Raw genomic sequence first — 17,868 nt, 5'->3', positions numbered from 1 at the left:
ACACAAATGAATGAAAGTTCCTATACCTTCTCTCAAAGAAACCCTAACCACCTATAGCCACAGAGCTGAGATTTCTGAAAACTATACCCAGAGTCTCATCCTATGAGTGGCTGAATTACAACTCAAATTGAATTTCCAATATCACACGGTGTCTACTATCAAAGTGAGGGGACTTGTTGGAAAGGAATGGGATCTGGAAAATGGAACATGGGCAGATTCTGATGGATCTGGGGACACTGAACTCCCAAGCTCTGCTGAGTTTTCTCTGCCAGTAGAAGCAGATCTTCCACCCCTTCTGAGGTGAGTAGCCCTGCTTTGCCTGAAGGATACGTGATGACCTTCTCCAAGGTAGTTGCCTTGCAAGACACTGCCGATTCTCCCCAGTGTCATCACCACTCCTTTCTGCTTCTAGACTTATAACTAGACTCAAGACCAACAGGCTCTGAAAGGTGACACACAAAGTGTGACCTGTGAGGTAGTGTGTGCCACTCCAAAAGAACTGCGTGAGTTTTCCAATTTATATAGACAGAAATCTGGGTAATATTTGTGGAAATGGATATTCAGCATGTGGCATAATGGTAGAAGAAACATAAAGTTGGATCAGACCAAATTCATTGACATGGGCCCACCAAGTAGATATTCTGGATTCAGTGCAGTAGCTTAGCTCAAGGGCTGTCACGCAAACTGAATTCCCAACCTCACATGGTGTCTGCTTTTCAGGTGTGGGAATGATTGGGATGGAATGGGATCCTGAAAATTGGAATGAGGACGTATGGGGAGGGTCTAACGAAGCTGTGGTCACTGAAGAACAAAATTCTCTGAGTTTTCTTTGCCAGTAGATGCAGCCCTTCCACCCCTCTGTGAAGAGGGTAATCCTGTTTTGCCTGAGGAACCTATAATGGCCTCTCGTCGGGTAGATGCCTTGCAAGGCACTGATGAGTCTCCTCAAGTTCTACTCCCTCCACCCCTCTTTGCTTGTAGACCTATAACTAGACTCAAGTCTCATTAGGCGCTGAAAGGTGAGGTATAAAGTGTGACCAATGAGTATGGGTGATACATCCTAAAAGAATGACATGATTTTTCCAATTTATACAGATGGAAATTTGGGGGAATATGTGTGGGGATGAATGGTAATGGTGTGAAGGGTACAACGAACATAAAGTTCCATGGAGAGCATCTACCACGTGTCACTGTCCACTCTCCCAAGGTGGACACCCATCCCTCCTCCATCTCTCCACCACCACAGAGAACATGGCCATCCATCTCCTTATGTGTGTCCTTGCAGAACCCGTGAAAGATGTTTCCAGACATTGCCAATGTTCTCTGGGAGGGTTGGGGGAGGGACAAAATTGTCCCCACTTAAGAGCCACTGGTCTACACATGTCTTGCCCCTTCCTTTCCCTCCTAGCCCTTGACTCTACACCTCAGGACACAGGTTGAAAGGGCTGGGGAGGCTCTAGCTTCCACCAGGTGGATCCCAAACTTCCAGGTGCCTTGTGTCTAGAAAGGCCGGGTGACACCAGAATTTGATGTGTATTTGACTTTACAAGGGGTGGGGGCAGTACAGGGACATTCAGGCGTTGCTGCCATAATGTCCTTGGTCCAATTCAGATGAGGCATCAGCTTGGTGTACAAGGTGGGTATTCTACGTTTGGCACAGGGCTCATTGCCCCATCATGTGATACCCTGAAACATGCCCTTACGTATCAGGGACCCCCCGAGTCACCCTAAGAGTAAAAGGGGGAGAGACAGAAAGTGAGGAAGGTAGGCCCCAACTACTGTCTGGGGAACCCCAGCTCTCAGACCTGGGCTTGCAGGTCACACACAGTGACTACCCAGCTACTGGGAAAGAGACAATTGTCTCCGGAGTCCACTCCCAGAAGGTAGGTGGGAACTCCAACAGAAGGGACAGTGGCTCAAGTCCTGGCCAAAGGGGATGGGATTCCAGAGTCCAGAAGGACAGTCCCCGCAGACAGGTCAGTGGGGAGGAGGAGCAGGACCCATCTACAGGACCCTCCCACCCTCAGGGCTCATCTCAGATGTCACCTCTCCAGGAAGTTTTCTCTGACTGGACTTTCCCCCCAGGGCCCCAGGGAGCCGTGGAAGGGGGGCGAGCAAGAGAGGGCAAGGTGGGTACTGTATATCAAATGACCCACTGGGGTCTGGTGGGGGATGGGATAGAGGAGGAAACTGAGGCCCGGGAGCATGTGAAGAAGGCTGGGGCGAGGGTCCAGGTGGGAACAAGGCCTGACCTGGGGCTGGGACAGTGGGACGGGGGGGGGCATCAGTGAGAGTCAGGGGGCAGGAGGGGCCAGGCGTGGAGGGAGGGATAGAGGGAGAGATATTGGTGGATTGAGGACCCAAGGGGAGGAGAAGGAGCACATTTGGTGGAAAACGCTGAGTTCAAGTAGGACTTGGTGAGTGTGCAGGGCTGTGTGTGTGTGTGTGTGCGTGCGTGTGTGTGTGTGTGTGTGTGTGTGTGTGTGGTAGGGGGTGTAGACGGCTCCTTGAAGCTGCTCAGCTGACACTCAGCTCAAAGCTCAGGATCATCTTGAGTCCTCGCTGCCTCTCACTCCCACGTGCACTCGGTCAGCGAATCCCGTGGGCTCCTTTAGAGGTGTCGGGAGTGGACCCCGTCTCCCCCTCCCTGCCACCACCCTGTCAGCCCCGTCCTCACCCCCCTGGGCCCCCTGCCTCTCCTCCCCCTGCACTCTGACCCCACACAGACGCCAGAGGGACCTGTGACACCCAAGTCAGACCCTGTCCTGCTCCTGCTCAGCACCGCCCACAGCTGCCGGGTCACTCAGAGGAACAGCAAAGTCCTCCCCGTGGCCCCAGGGGAGGCCCTGCAGGACAGGCCCCTCTCTTCCCTCTGCTGTCACCTCCCCCTCTCCCCTGCTCACTGGGCTCCGTCCACACTCACCTCGCCGGTCCTCACACACCAGGCCCACATCCCACGGGGCTTCTGACCTGCTGTTCCCTCTGCCCTTCCCCTGCTGCACACGGTTCCCCCTCACCTGCCGCAGGTGTCTGCTCAGCTTCTGCAGGAGGTCTCCTCCCCGGTCACAGCCGATACCTCCCTGGCTCTGCTTTCTCTCCTCCCACCCCCACAGCACCATCACCTCCTGACACGCGCCCTCACTTCTGTGTCATGTCCACTGTTTCTATCTGTCTCTCCTCCCCAGAATGAGAGCTCCACTGAGGGAACTGTTCTCTGTCAGGTCACTGCTGTCCTCCCAGGAGCTAGGACAGTGCTTGGCACACAGATGCTCAGGAACACATGTTGCATGGAGGAAGGGGTGAAGGGTGATGTGGGGGAGTGAGATGCAGGTGGTACCTGGTTGGGGATGTGGGAAGGGGAAGGGGGCACCAGGGAGAGAGCTGAGGCACTGGTGGGAGGGGGGCTACAGCTGGGAAGCAGTGGGACAGATGCCTGGTTAGCTCTCGTATTCCAGCCCAGAATCATGGTCACCTCGCTTCCTTCACCTCAAGGCCTTCAGGTAAAAGCCTGGCTCACCACACAGGTGTCTTTGCTGCCCTTCAAGAGCCCAACACATAACATGACTCTGTCACTTTTTCAGTGTAGGCTGTGTCACACAGGTCACTGGACAGGTCCACACGCTGGAGATCATATGGATACATGACTATGGGCCCAGGAGATAAAGCGCTGTGGCCAAACCCACATGTCTTCAGCCCTCCTCCCTCAGATCCTGGAATGCAGGTCCCAGCCCTCCTCCCTTACACCCAGGGGCCTGGGCTCCAGGCTGCATGGTCTGGCCCCCAACATACACCTATCTGGTTCGATGCTGCCCCAGCCAGAGGCAGAGCGGGTGCTCCCCAGGACGGTTCCTCAGTGGGCAGGGCCAGGACCTTCGCAGCGTCTGTTATCTGGGCGGACAGAGCCAGGCGGAGCAGCATGAGGTCGTGCCTGCTGTCATCATCTGGTCTGAGGGTGGCTCTTCAAGAGGCTCAGGTCGTAGCGTGGATGTGGGAAGCTGTCACTGACCTGGAGGAACTGAACTGTGTCTTCATCATCAAACAGGTTGTGGCGACCCAGCCAGACCTGGTAATTGTTGGAGAGAGAGAGGCATGGAGGTGTGGGAGATCAAGATTTGGTCATCCTGAAATATATCTCTTTACTGTCAGGGGAAGAGGGTGAATCCCCCTCTGCCCTTTTCTTTAAGGTTCTTCTGGCTGGCCAAATAATCAACAAGACAGGTTAGCAGGAGAAAATAATACCAAGTTTAATAACATGTATACATGGGAAAAACTCAGAAATGAGCAACTCGTCCTTCTGTCTAAGCTGCTTGCTTAAGTATTGCAGCTAAAGGCGAGGAACGTGTTGGGGGTGGGTAGTGGCCTGGGACTTCAGAGGGCAGGAAGACAATTCTTTTCGGGGTCATCTATAGATAATGTGGTCAGGGAGAGACCGAGTTTTTTGATAAAAGGGGCTTGGTGCCCTTGCTATTGTAACCTCTATCCTACATTATCTTTATAGCCATCATGATAGAAGATCTGTTCCAGGAAGGAGCCACCATGTCAAATTCTTTAGGCAGTTAGTGGGGGAGGTCAAATGTCCCTCAGAGAAAGCAATCAAGGTAAAGAGATATATTTTAGGGTGGCCAAATCTTGATCTCCCACAGTCCCGCCTTTGAAACTAAGTTTCACAGTCCTTTTGAAACTTAAAGAAGTTTCATAGTCCAGAAGCTGAGTTGGTAGATTGTTTCATCTCACTGAACCCATTTCTTAGTCCTGATAATAGATCAGTTCAATTAAGTTCATTTCAGAAGGTGGTGATGCAGGTGGGCTCTCAAGGTTACGCCTATATTGTGGAAGCAAGCAATCAAGTATTTAATAGGAGCATTTCTGTGTAAACGAAAGAAAAACAAGGTTAATGGTTGGAGCAAGTTGTAAAGCAGTTTGAGCTCAGAGGACAGCCAGTGAAGAAGAATTTTAGATGTCAGCGTCAAAGCATCTTTTGCAGTTTAAAATGTCTCTGATGATGTCATCGGGTCATCTCTTAAGTTTATATCAAGTCCATCAGCTTCAGTTTGTAAGGCTTCAGGAAAAAGGGCAGGTTCAGTTCTCAGTGATTCCGAATGAAAATGATGGATAAAACCAAAAACGTTAGTTTGGAGATCTGTAGCCAGATATTTCAGGAGACTAGAAGAAATCAGGATCCAGTCCAGTCAACAGATATAAAACAAAAACCTCAAAAGACAACAAAACTAGGATCTAATATCCGCAAATGTATACTAGAGTTTTTACTGAAATATAATTTTTCTCTCTAAAATCACCCTCATTTTCATTAAGATGGCCAAATTAAAACTAACTAGTTTGCAAAATAAGTCTAGTTCCAATAGAGTTGGCCCAATTATTTACATAAGTACAGCAAGAATAGCAATTGATCACATAGGCTCTTTTAAATCTGCTTTGCTGGAACTTTTTATAAGGAATCTCAGATTGAACTTCAAAGGTCTCTCGAGGCCAGGAAAGCCAAGCCAAGGATTTTGTCATCAGACTTTGCCTGCAATACCTACAGACTTGGGTGAATTCCTCTCTTCCGAGGTTTCCCCAAAATATTTCGAGGTTCCTTGTACCTGCCAGATAAGTGACATTCTTTACTTATCCTGGTAAGTGCTGCTTGGAACATAAAGGTACCAGGCCAATATTTCCACGTGGCTTTATTCCATAAAGTCCAATCTTTATTCCTCAAAAGCTGTATGGTTATATCGCAAATATGATGTTCCAGTCACAACCTTGGTAATATAACCAGTGTTTCCAATTGTGTCCTGTTATAAGGAGAACAGATTCTTATTGAACTTATGCAAATAACTATATTGCCATGAAAACAACAATACTCACTTACTAAGAGTTTCCAAATCCTGGAGGGATCAGGTAGAGAGAAAAAGATAAATATTTCAATTTTACTTGCAAAAATATCATTTACCAGATTATTATGTCATAGCTAGCTCAGGAGAAAAGAGAAAAAGTTTTCCTTAAATCTGAAAAAACAAAACGTTAAAAATTCAGCAATACTTCAAATGAAAAATCATAAAAATTATAATCATCCTTATCAGTTCATTCAGTCCTGTGTAATCCATTTTTGATCCCAATCTTTTTGTTAGCAGCTTCATGAAGTTATCAGTTTCTCCATCAGATTTCTGTAATTTCTTACCCAGTTCAGTTTTATGATCAGAAAGTTTGTCAGAAACCTGTACTCCAGTGTAAATATCAGAGTCCTTTCCATGAATTTTTCTGAAGTTGAAACATATTTTGCAAAAGCATTAGAGCAAAGAAATAAGTCTGTAAACAACAAGACCTCAAAATGGCAATTGACAAAGACATTTGGTTAATTTTGTGACATACAACACTTTAAAATAATAATAACCAGAATTATGACTGATAACCAGGACAGATCAGAATTTCAGTAATGTTATACAATTTTAAAACACCTATGTCAATAACATTTGCCCACATAATACCACCTAAGAAGGTTTATCATTACTTGTCTGACAATGCTTTCCATGTAATTTAACATACTGAATAAGCCTAATAAGTTAAGTATCTTTCTCTTTATAGGAAGAGAGCAAATTTCTTTGAGAAGTTCCAGGGCCCTTTGAAAATTCTCAAAGAAAAAAGTAAAAAAAAGAATTTATTTAAGATATGAATTTTGGGGAAGCTTGTCAAAAATATAAAAAGTCAAAGCAAACAGAGCATTAACAGTCCAAAAAGCCTTAATAGAGAGACCTCAGTCTTTTGAACGTAGGAAATTATTTTAACATTTTTTTTTTCTGTCTTTTAGGTAGACTTACTCAAAGGTAAAGAAAAATCTTTTGTAACCTCTTTATCAAGTTTAAGAAAATCATCCTTTTAAGGCAAATAAGACCAAATTATAATTTTGTACCAGCTTACTTTTGATATTAAAACTCATTTACTTAATTAAATTCATTTCAATCTTAGCCAACTTGACTATGCATAAAACTCCTTTTCCAGAATTCCCTCCACAAACCTTCTATAGCTTTCTTTTTACATTCAGAATTTGTCCCATGTCTTTCTTTTCCCTCCTAGTACTTGAGGACAAATTTATCTTTCTTAATCAACCAAACAAAATATTTCCATTCTTTGTACTTTTATACATCTTACTTTTCTTGTACATAGACATATTTTTCTTAATTTTTTAGGAGCTTCAATCACATATATTAGTTAGAAATTTTAACTCTTAGAAACCCCAATTTGTAAGTAAAACCTAAGTAAACAATTATAAACTTTCTTTTACATTAGTAACTTGTGGCTTGGAAAATTTATAAACACTTCATAATTTCTAGAAATATGTTACTTTATAGTACAATCTTTTAATAAAACACATGTTTACCAATAGACCCAAAACACCTTTTAGTTTTCCTGTAATGAAAAGCCAAAAGTAGACAAACGTACATTTAGCAATCAATGTCTAATATCTTATCTTATTTGGAAATGATGATACTCAGAGAATTTTTTTCATAAAATTTAGCAAAACTCTAAAGTCACCAAAAAGAGTTTGGAAGCTGTAACCACCATAACACATAATTATTGTTTAAAGTTCACCCAACATTCATCTTTTTCACAACTATTTAGTTACTTATTCCCAATAATTATTTAGATTGCCTACAACACTTCATAAGACATTAGATAAAATTAGCCATCATTTAAATTACTATTTTTGTTAATCAGTTATGTAATAGAAATAACATCAGTTTTTTCCTACAAAATTTCATGCAATTTTCATCACTTCTTATACCTTTAAACATAGTTATCATTAAGATTTTTATCAATAGGTCTTGGTCTTCTAATTTTGGACAAGAGAAGCATTCCCAGTCAGACATTTTAAAACATACTCAGGCAAAGTTGATGTAACCTCTTTATATAAAATTAGCTCAAACATTCCAACCTTTATAATCTTATCAACACTTACACTTTTACATGTTCTCAATTCAATTGTAACCTGAGTCAAGGTCTGAAGGCTAGTCAAATTTTCCCCTTCCTTTTTCTAGCCTTTTCTTAGGTACCAAATAAATAATTATGTGAGAGCTCTCAAAACAATTTTTTTACCCCTAATTTAGAAGTTTTTCCAATTCAATGGATCCGTCGTCTGGCCATTGACGAGTAGATCTTCATTTGTATATTTATTCCAATAGTGACTCGAACCAATAAGCCTTTTTAAGGAAAGACCTGGAGGTAACTTTCCACGCTTAGAATAAATCTACCATGGATGCCAGAGGCGTCCCTGGTGAGGGCGCAGATGATGTAGCCCCCATGATCCACAGAATTCACTCCCAAAGATATTCAGAGACAGTAAAGACCTTCGTTGCACAGGCGGTAAGGATGGTGTAAAACGGTGTCTCTGGTCTCCCACAATAGTGTGGGACGCCTCCAGTCACAGACCCGCTAATCTGTGACACCGAGCAGGCGATACTGGAATGGGATTTTTCCAGCACTAACAAGCCACAAAGGTTAAGACGACAAAAGCCCTTATGGACTGGGCCCTTTATGACAAACTCCCCTGAGAGCTTGGCACAGCCGGACAAAGAGACAGTTCCGAACCCCAGTCTGCTCGACTGGCCACCAAGGTGCACCCCGGTAAATGCACCTTCCGTATGGTGGAGACCAAGGAGAAGATTCTCACTGGTCACAAAGCCAAGTTTTCAGGACACAGAACAAGACAGAGACTACTCTGGGAGGAAAAGGGATCAAGATCAAAACCAAGAGTACTCTACCAAATTTAAACCAAGAGTCACTAAAAGCGCAAGAAACTAGTTTCCCAAATATTTTCTCCTGCCAATCTAAATTTAGAAAGAGAAAAAAATTCTCACCACTTCCTTCCACTGGACTCCGCAGATAGAGATTCCGGGAGGCTGACGTGGTAAGAAGTCTTACCTTTTGCCGGCTTTCGTCAGGCGTTCCCGTATCTCATCATCTGCAGTAGTCCAGGGAGAAGGCAGGTCTTCCAGACAGAGAAGGCAACTTGCCAGCCAGTGTGGCTCCTGGCGACTACGCCAAAACTGTAGGGGGAAGAGGGAGAATCTCCCTCTGCCCTTTCCCTTAAGGTTCTTCTGGCTGGCCAAATAATTAACAAGACAGGTTAACAGGAGAAAATAATACCAAGTTTAATAACATGTATACATGGGAGAAACTCAGAAATGAGCAACTCGTCCTTCTGTCTAAGCTGCTTGCTTAAGTATTGCAGCTAAAGGCGAGGAACGTGTTGGGGGTGGGTAGTGGCCTGGGACTTCAGAGGGCAGGAGGACAATTCTTTTCGGGGTCATCTATAGATAATGTGGTCAGGGAGAGACCGAGTTTTTTGATAAAAGGGGCTTGGTGCCCTTGCTATTGTAACCTCTATCCTACATTATCTTTATAGCCATCATGATAGAAGATCTGTTCCAGGAAGGAGCCACCATGTCAAATTCTTTAGGCAGTTAGTGGGGGAGGTCAAATGTCCCTCAGAGAAAACAATCAAGGTAAAGAGATATATTTTAGGGTGGCCAAATCTTGATCTCCCACATTACCTTGATTGTTTTCTCTGAGGGACATTTGACCTCCCCCACTAACTGCCTAAAGAATTTGACATGGTAGCTCCTTCCTGGAACAGATCTTCTATCATGATGGCTGTAATGATAATGTAAAATAGATGTTACAATAGGAAAGGCACCAACAAGCCCATCTTATCGGAAGTTCTGTCTCTCTGGCCACATTCTCTGGATGGCCCTGCAAGGAGTTGCCAGACAGACATTTACATTTATAAGGGAAATCTCCATTTGTAAAGATATCTCCCTCTCTGTATTGGGAAGAGGGGGGACGACCTCCACCTCATTTCTAGAAACTTATCAATGTGGAAGGTGAGGCCTTAAATCTGTATAATAACCTTACTCTTGTTTACTGTGCTTTAGTAGTAATCTCCTGTAACTGACTCCCCCCACCCCCAACATCCTCCTTTGTCTTTGGCTGAACATGGTATTTAAGACGAGAATTTCTGCTATTGTGTTGAGAAATGCAGTGTCCCTGCTTTCTCCCATGTATACATGTTATTAAACTTGGTATTATTTTCTCTTGCTAACCTGTCTTGTTAATTATTTGGCCAGCCATAAGAACCTTAAGGAAAAGGGCAGAGGGAGAGTCTCCCTCTCTCCCAACAGAGGGAATGAGGAGGAGAGAGGAGGGGGGAAGGGAGATGGGGCAGAGGAGCCTGGGGGAGAGTCCAAAACAAGAAAGAGAAATAATGAAAAAAAAAACAAAGAGAGAGAGAGAGAGAAGGAAAGATTTAGAGTCATGGAGAAATAGAGACAGTGAGAAAAAAAAGAATGTGACAGCGTGAAAGGCAGATCCACAGACTAAGAGAAATGCAGTGAAAAAGAGAAACCTTAAAAAACACAGCGAGTGAGGAAGGCAGGGAGAACAGTGAGCTAGAGAGAGCACGAAGGAGACAGGAGGAGGAGAACAGACGGCGAGAACTCCTCACAGGGAAGAAGCAGGAGAGAAAAGACAGAAGAGGCGGGAGAAGCAGAAAGAGACAAAATGAGCAGGGACGGAGGAAGTAAAAAGAGGGAAGGAGAAACAGAGGAGAGGAGGGGAGGGGGAGACAGAGTGTGAGGGGGAGAGGGAGGCAGGGCGGGGGGTGGGGCAGGAGGGAGGAGGGGGCCTGAGACCAGCTCAGCTGCAGCTGGGGCTGTGGGGCCGGTTCCCCAAGGCCGGCGGGCCCCTCCCACCCAGCACCTCTCTCCCTTCTCCTCCTCCTCCTCCTTCCTCCACTGCCCCCACCAGCGCCAGCTGAAACCAGCCCTTCCCTGTGTCCCCCTGGATGGACGGTTGTCCTGGAGGGAGGGGCTGGGCAGCCTGAGAAGACCCCCCCGACACACACACCATACACACACATTGAGGATGATCCCTTCCTTTTCTCTGGGGGTCCCCCACAGTCCCATCCTGGGGGTGACTGTGCTCAGTGGTGATGGGGGAGAGGGAGTGAGGCAGAGACCAGAGACAGAGACGGTGCAGAGAGATGGAGGGTGAGACCTACAGAGACAGGGGTGACGGCTGAGAGACCCAGAGATGGACAGAGAGGGGAGAGACACAGAGACATGGAGACAAAAGAGAGGGAGACAGAGACAAATCATAGTCACACAAGGAGACACACAGCAGAGCCAGTTACACTGGGGGACACAGAGAGATGGGACAGAGGGAGACACAAGAAGACAGAGACAGTTACACAGGGAGACACAGAGGGAGACCAGGCAGCCGTGGGGGAGCTTCCCTGGGGTCGTCCAGTCTCAGCCCTGCCTCTCTCCATGGGACCTGGACCAGTCCCATCCTTCTCTCCCTCAGCCCCCAGCCTCCCCTGAGGTGATCCCAGGGCAATGGCCCTGGCTGAGCATTCCTGTAGGAGCACAGACGCCGCCCCCCACCACAGACCCTCTGCCCCTACTCACTCACTCTTGAAGTAAGCGGCTGTGAGCACCCACTGGAGGTGCACTAGGGCACCCCCGCACTATAGCTGGCTGCGGTGGTACAGAATACATGGCAGGGTTTGGAATGCTTCTCACACCTCCAGCCTCCTACGATCTTGGACTGGACGGGGGGTGTGATACCTGTGAAAGGGGTGCTGGGTCAGGGGTGAGTATAGAGACTGTCAGGAGAGGCTAGGGGACTGCGCTAGCAGAGGGTGCTGTGCTGTGGGGCTGGAGGGATATAGGGGCAGAGGACTAGGCTGGGGGGTCGGAGGACATGGGCAATGGGTATTGGGAAAGACCTGGAATTCTGGAACCATCCCTGGGATTGTGGGTTGGTGGCTGGTCCTGGGTGGGGAGACTTGATGTTGAGAGCAGAGCCAACCCAGGGACCAGGGTGGAGACAACAAGACGGCGTCTGGAGCAGCATCGAGTGTGGGGGTTGGGTGATTTGGGGCCTTGGGCTGGGGGACAGGAGGCTGTGGTGAAGATGTGGGTTCTATGAGGATAAGCGTAAGAGCCCCTTAGGAGAGAATCCATTGCTGGGAGAGGAAGCATTGGAGGGCTTAGGGACCCCAGGCTGAGGAAATGTGTAGGGCCTGGATTGGGCTTTTGAGGTTCTGAAAAGGATGCAGATTTGGGGAATCGGTTCTGGGGGAGCTGGCAGTTGTGGTTGGGGGTTCTGCATGTTTTTCCTGGGAAAAGGCTCCCATCGAATGGAGGGTCTGAGGCCAAGAGTTAGGGAGGAGGAGAAATTTTCAGAACCCCAATGCCAGTTTGAGGGACCCATTTGTTGTCTCAGGCCAGACAGGTTGTCTGGGAAGAAGCAGAGTATCTGATGGAATTTGGGTTCCTAGGAACAGGATTGGGGGCAGAAGTCAAGGTCTAGGGAGACGGTTGAGAGCTCACAGTGGGATGAGAATATCAGTAGGATGAGATGGGATTTAGGGGCTCAGGAGTCAGACCAGTGATCACGGTCCAGGGAACCGATGGCATTAGGGGAGATCCTAGAAGGTTTTGAGCCCCATAAAGAGACACAGAAAGGGTCCAGGATCTGCCCCTTTGGTAAAGGGACTTGGAGAAGAGCATTAGGTGGAGAAGAGTAGAAAGTTCTGGGGGTTGCTTGGAGGGAGCAGGGACTAGTGTGGGAATCAGGATTGTGGGGAAGGTGACAAGGAGGAGGGGCTGGGATAGGATTTTAGGGTGGGGATGGGAGAGTCAGGAAAGAGCCTGGTACCCTGGCCTGGGGTGCATTGTTTGCTGGAGGGACGCATGTGGGGTGCTGGGTGGGAGGGGAAAGACTTATGGGGGGATGAGGGCAGCATGAGAGTCAAAGCCCCCTTCCCCTCGTGCATCCCCCAACCACTCTGTCTTACCAGTCCCCACCAGGGACAGAACGAAGCACAGAACCAGGACCACATGGTGACAGAGGTGTCCTGGGGCACGCAGGTGGTGAGCTAGGAACTGGGGAGCCTCCCTGAGGAAGCTTTAAAAGCTCTCAACCCTCCCTCCCCCACCCCTGCCCTGCTGGCACCCAGATGCTGGCCGAGGTTCTGCCCCTGCTGCTGGAGGCTGGACAACCCCTCCCAACCCCACAGCCGTGGAAGGAGAGGGAGAGCCAGTACCTGTTGTTTTGCAGGTACTAGATCACCTGGATGCATTCCCAGGGGATGAGACCAGATGGGGTAGGGTCTGAGGCTCATTAAGCCTTGATCTAGGGAACAAAGCCAGAGAGGAGAGGCCCGGGGTGAACAGGAAAAAGGGTGGAACAGTCACTGACCCTCAATGCAGAGCCTCAAATGCCTAAACCCCGAGTAAGTCCTTTGCCCCTCCAAGACCCGGTGTACACTGGAATACTAGTGTCGTGGGGCTGCAAGGCTCCCTGACCCCTGCAGCACTCTGAGCTGAGGCCAGCACCCCAACCTCTCATGTCACTGAAACAGAAGCCTTGCAGTTGACCTCCCTGAGTCTTGCACTTCCGCACCCAGAGTCGACTTCCCCAGGTCTATGGTTCCTCTCACAATAAAATCTTATGGTCCCACAGACCCACATACCTACCACCCCCTAACCCATAAATATGAAAACCCAGGAGTCTCCCAGAACTAGTTCTCTAGCATTTCAAAATCCAACGTCCTTCAAACAATGTGAGATTTCAATGACCCCCACTCCTCATGCTCCAGATCTGTGCACTCAATGCCCCAGGAATGATCCCTATTGACCTGCCCTCTCAAGTCAAGGGCATCCTCGCTCAAAATCCAATGTCCCTTCTGCAATAAAATATTTAGATCTCAGGAACCAGGTTCACGCAACTCAAGACTAATTAGCATTGGAAATCACCTTCCAAGGTCTCAGAAGCGAATCAGGAATGAGAGCCCTGTAGCCTCCACTATTAACGCTGTAAGATTGCCTAGGTTTCTAACAAGTTGGTTGTTTCAGCTATTCAGTAAAACCAGAGCAGCTAACAAGGATCCAGCCCCAGCTGTGTCTTGAGAACCTGATAAAATCTTCTTCCTTTCTTAGGTGAGGAACCAGAGAAACTCCTAATATAGTGAGGGGGACAGAAGTGGACTCAGATAGACACAATTTAAGACCATAAGGACTGGATAGAGGGATATGTTCAGCCAGTGGCCTGACCTCCTCCACACGTAGATCAAGGGTTCCCTGGAAGGATCCCGTGAAGGGAAGTTTGCCTCAGCTTGAGTGAGAGCCTCCTAGACCTAGAGTCCCCAAGCCCATCCTAATCCCCACCCACAACCCCAACCAAAACTTTACCCAACCACACCCAAACCAGCTCAACCCAACCCAATCCAACCATATCACACATAACCCCAAACCAACTCAACTCAACCCTATTTAACACGATCCAAGCCAACTCTACCCCACACAACTGCAACCCAACCCAGCTTAACCTAACCTAACCCACCCCCACATCTTCCCCCATTTAAAATCAAACCAAACCCATGCCCATCGTCACATTCAACACAGCCCAACACCTATCTCCATGTCTTTCACATACCAAACCAAACCTATCCCCATCCCAATTCAACCCCCACATACTTCCCATTCAACAGCAAACCAAACCCATACCCAATTCCAATCCCAACCCATGCCATCCTAAACCACCCCCAGATTGTCAGTCCCAAACCCAACCTAAGCATAATCCTATCCCCATCTCTAACCCAACTCCAACCGCACCCTCCATTCTAACTGGTCTTCATACTCCACCCCCAAACCTACACCCCCATTTTCTACTGCCAAAGGAAATCGAATCCAACTGCTCCCGACTCTCAAACCTGCCCACTTCCCTCTCCCCCCACTCACTGGGTCCCCCTTGGCTCTGACTTCACAGCTGTCATGCCTCCACCCTTCATGCCTGCACATACCACGCTGTCCATCTGGCGCCCTGGGTAGTCTTTGTTACAAGATGTGGCAGAGATAATGCTGATGTTGGCACAATTCAATGTATCTGGGAGACTCACTGGGGAGGAGTGGACCTAGAGTGGGCCCATAAGTTCGGGCCATGACCACTCCATCCAGAAGCCCTTGAAATTTCATGGATAGCTGACACCTGGCCATTCTCAAGCACCTTGCAACCCTTTGCTCCCTGGGGGTCCCTTGCTTCTTGTCTGAGCCCAAGTTTCAGGCAAACATTATGCAGGCTGCACTCACAAAGGGGCAGATGTGAGCAGCACCATGTGACTAGAGATGCGGACAGGCAAACAGGGCTAGTCACAGCATCATGACATCACGGCAGCAGCTGTGCCCTCGTAGTGTGGCTGCTGGAGGATGCTTGATACAGCCCACAAGAGTGCTGGGCCACCGCGCACACGCAGGTTGTGCTCACCCAACACACCCTCCTGGAGCTGAGTGTGCAGGTGACTGCTTGTAAATGGAGTGAGAAGTAGATGGAAAAATCAAAGAGTGGGCAACCATTGTTCCTCTAACTCTTTGGGAATCTGGAGATCCCATTACCTTCACTGCAGACCCTGGAGCCAATGATTCCAGCCCCTGCCCCTTGGGGACCAAGGAATCTCAAGACACACACACCTGGAACTCAACCCCCAGGTTCCAACCCTTCCTTCTTCAAGATACAGGATTTTTAGACCCCACCACATAGGCCATTCCCACATGAGTGTCTCAGGAAATGGGACCTTACCAGTCTCCCCCCCTCATCCCTCAGGGACCTAAGAGTTTGCAACCCACACCCTTCCTCACCCAGGACCTTCACCTTCAACCTCATCCTCCTTCAGAACCCAGGAATCTGAGCTACTTCCCCTCTCAAACCCAAGACTTCTGATCCCCAGCCACACACCCACTCAGGATTCTGAGCCTTGCCCTCATTCCCAGTTTTGCACTGTGCCACCAAAAGCACCCAATGTGGGGAGACACGACTCAAGGGTCCACACTCACATAGGCCAGAACAAATGCCAATACTATGCCCAACATGGTGGGGAACTGGACCTAGAACCCTGGTTATGTAGTGGGGACCCAGGGTGTGGTAGACAGTGTCTAACGATGGAGTGATGCGGTTGTCCTTCAGACAGGGGTAGAAAGCTCATGTTGAACAGCCTTGAGAGACAATTCTCCGTGGGTCTTTCACGTTTCTGTGTGTCTTCTCAGCATTAAAACCTTTTTTTTCTTTCCTGGGCCGGCCCCCTGGCTTAGCGGTTAAGTGCGCGCGCTCCACTGCTGGTGGCCCGGGTTCGGATCCCGGGTGCGCACCAATGCACCGCTTCTCCGGCCATGCTGAGGCCGCGTCCCACATACAGCAACTAGAAGGATGTGCAACTATGACATACAACTACCTACTGGGGCTTTGGGGAGGAAAAAAGGAGGAGGATTGGCAATAGATGTTAGCTCAGAGCCGGTCTTCCTCAGCAAAAAGAGGAGGATTAGCACGGATGTTAGCTCAGGGCTGATCTTTCTCACAAAAAAAAAAAAAAAAAAAAAACTTTTTCTTTCCTGGTCTTTTCAAGGATGTTTGTATATCAGGCAGCCTTTCAAGATAGTATCTCCTTCATAGTAAGTTTCCTTACTGTCCTAGATAATAAAGATAATGTCTCCCTTACAACTGATTTGTTTACTGCCCAGGGTAGTAAATATAATATGTCCCTGCAGAGCAGGTCTGTTTGCGGTCCAGGATAATAAAGATAAAATCTCTCTCCAGGGCAAAGTTCAGGCAGTTTTGCTCCTAGTCCCTTGTAAGATTGAGGATTCCTGAGCTCAAGTTTCTCAGCTGTGGCACAAGCCACTGTGTGCACAGCATCCACTGGGTTGCTCTGATCACATCAATGGGATGTGGGGTCAAGGGGAACCAATGTAAACACAAAGGTCATGCTGCCCACTGTCCTGTGATTAATAAAGTCCTTTGTCTCTGACCCAGGAGTCTCGTGTGTTCTGCAGGTATCCATGAAATTGTGGCAGGCTACCTTATTTGTTTGCAAATTGGTAAAATCTGGGAACCTTCACAGTTCTTGACAAAAAGTTGGGTACTGAGGCTGCACCTAGCCAGCAGGAGCCAGAGGTAGTCAGGGGCTCTAGGTAGGTGCAGTGGGCAGGTGAGGGGCACGGAGGGGAGAGGGCAGAGAGAGAGTACAGGAGGCTGGCAACATGAGGGAGGTCTGAGAGAACCCCAAAGGCAGGAAGGGTGAAGGGATTAATGAAAGTTCCTTCTCTCCAAGGTAGGGACATCATCACAATTAATTTCTCTGTTTCCTTCAAAGATTAATAATGGAACTTGCAGTTATAAAATAAATAAGTCCTGTGGATGTAATGTACAGCATGGTGACCATAGTTAATAATACTTTATTACATACTTAAAAGTTGCTAAGAGTGTAAATCTTAAAATTTTACATCACAAGTGGAGCCAGCCCGGTGGCGTAGCAGTTAAGTGCACACGCTCTGCTTCGGCAGCCCCCAGTTCGCAGGTTTGAATCCCGGGCACACACCAATGCACTGCTTGTCAAGCCATGCTGTGGTGGTGTCCCATATAAAGTAGAGAAAGATGGGCACAGATGTTAGCCCAGGGCCAATCTTCCTCAGCAAAAAGAGGAGGATTGGCAACAGATGTTAGCTCAGGGCTGATCTTCCTCACACACACACACAAAAAGTTCACATCACAAGAAAAAAGTTCTGTAACTATGTATGGTGATGGATGTTAACTAAACTTATTGTGGTGATCATTTTGCAATATATACAACTATCTAATCATTATGTTGTACACCTGGAACTAATATAATGTTGTATGTCAATTATACCTCAATTTAATAAAAATATTAATAGTGCTTGCTTCAGCAGCACATATAGTAAAATTGGAACAATACAGAGAAGATTAGCATGGCCCCTGTGCAAGGATGACACAAAAATTCATGGTCTTTCATAAAAAAAA

The 17,868-nt window shown here is 47.6% G+C and overlaps 1 non-coding gene and 1 pseudogene across 1 annotated transcript; one reads left to right on the top strand and one right to left on the bottom strand.

Moving 5' to 3' along the window:
* Window positions 1-1,500: 1,500 nt before the first annotated feature.
* On the bottom strand, window positions 1,501-15,720 carry LOC131397650 (kallikrein-1-like; annotated as a pseudogene).
* Window positions 15,721-17,761: 2,041 nt separating this feature from the next.
* On the top strand, window positions 17,762-17,868 carry LOC131398003 (U6 spliceosomal RNA). Its single transcript, XR_009216802.1, has one exon. It is a non-coding gene; the product is annotated as a U6 spliceosomal RNA (small nuclear RNA).

This window comes from Diceros bicornis, chromosome 34, assembly GCF_020826845.1.
Source record: "Diceros bicornis minor isolate mBicDic1 chromosome 34, mDicBic1.mat.cur, whole genome shotgun sequence".
Classification (NCBI taxonomy): Eukaryota; Metazoa; Chordata; class Mammalia; order Perissodactyla; family Rhinocerotidae; genus Diceros; species Diceros bicornis.
The sequence above is the reverse complement of the archived record's forward strand: the minus strand, read 5'-3'. Positions and strand labels throughout refer to the sequence as shown.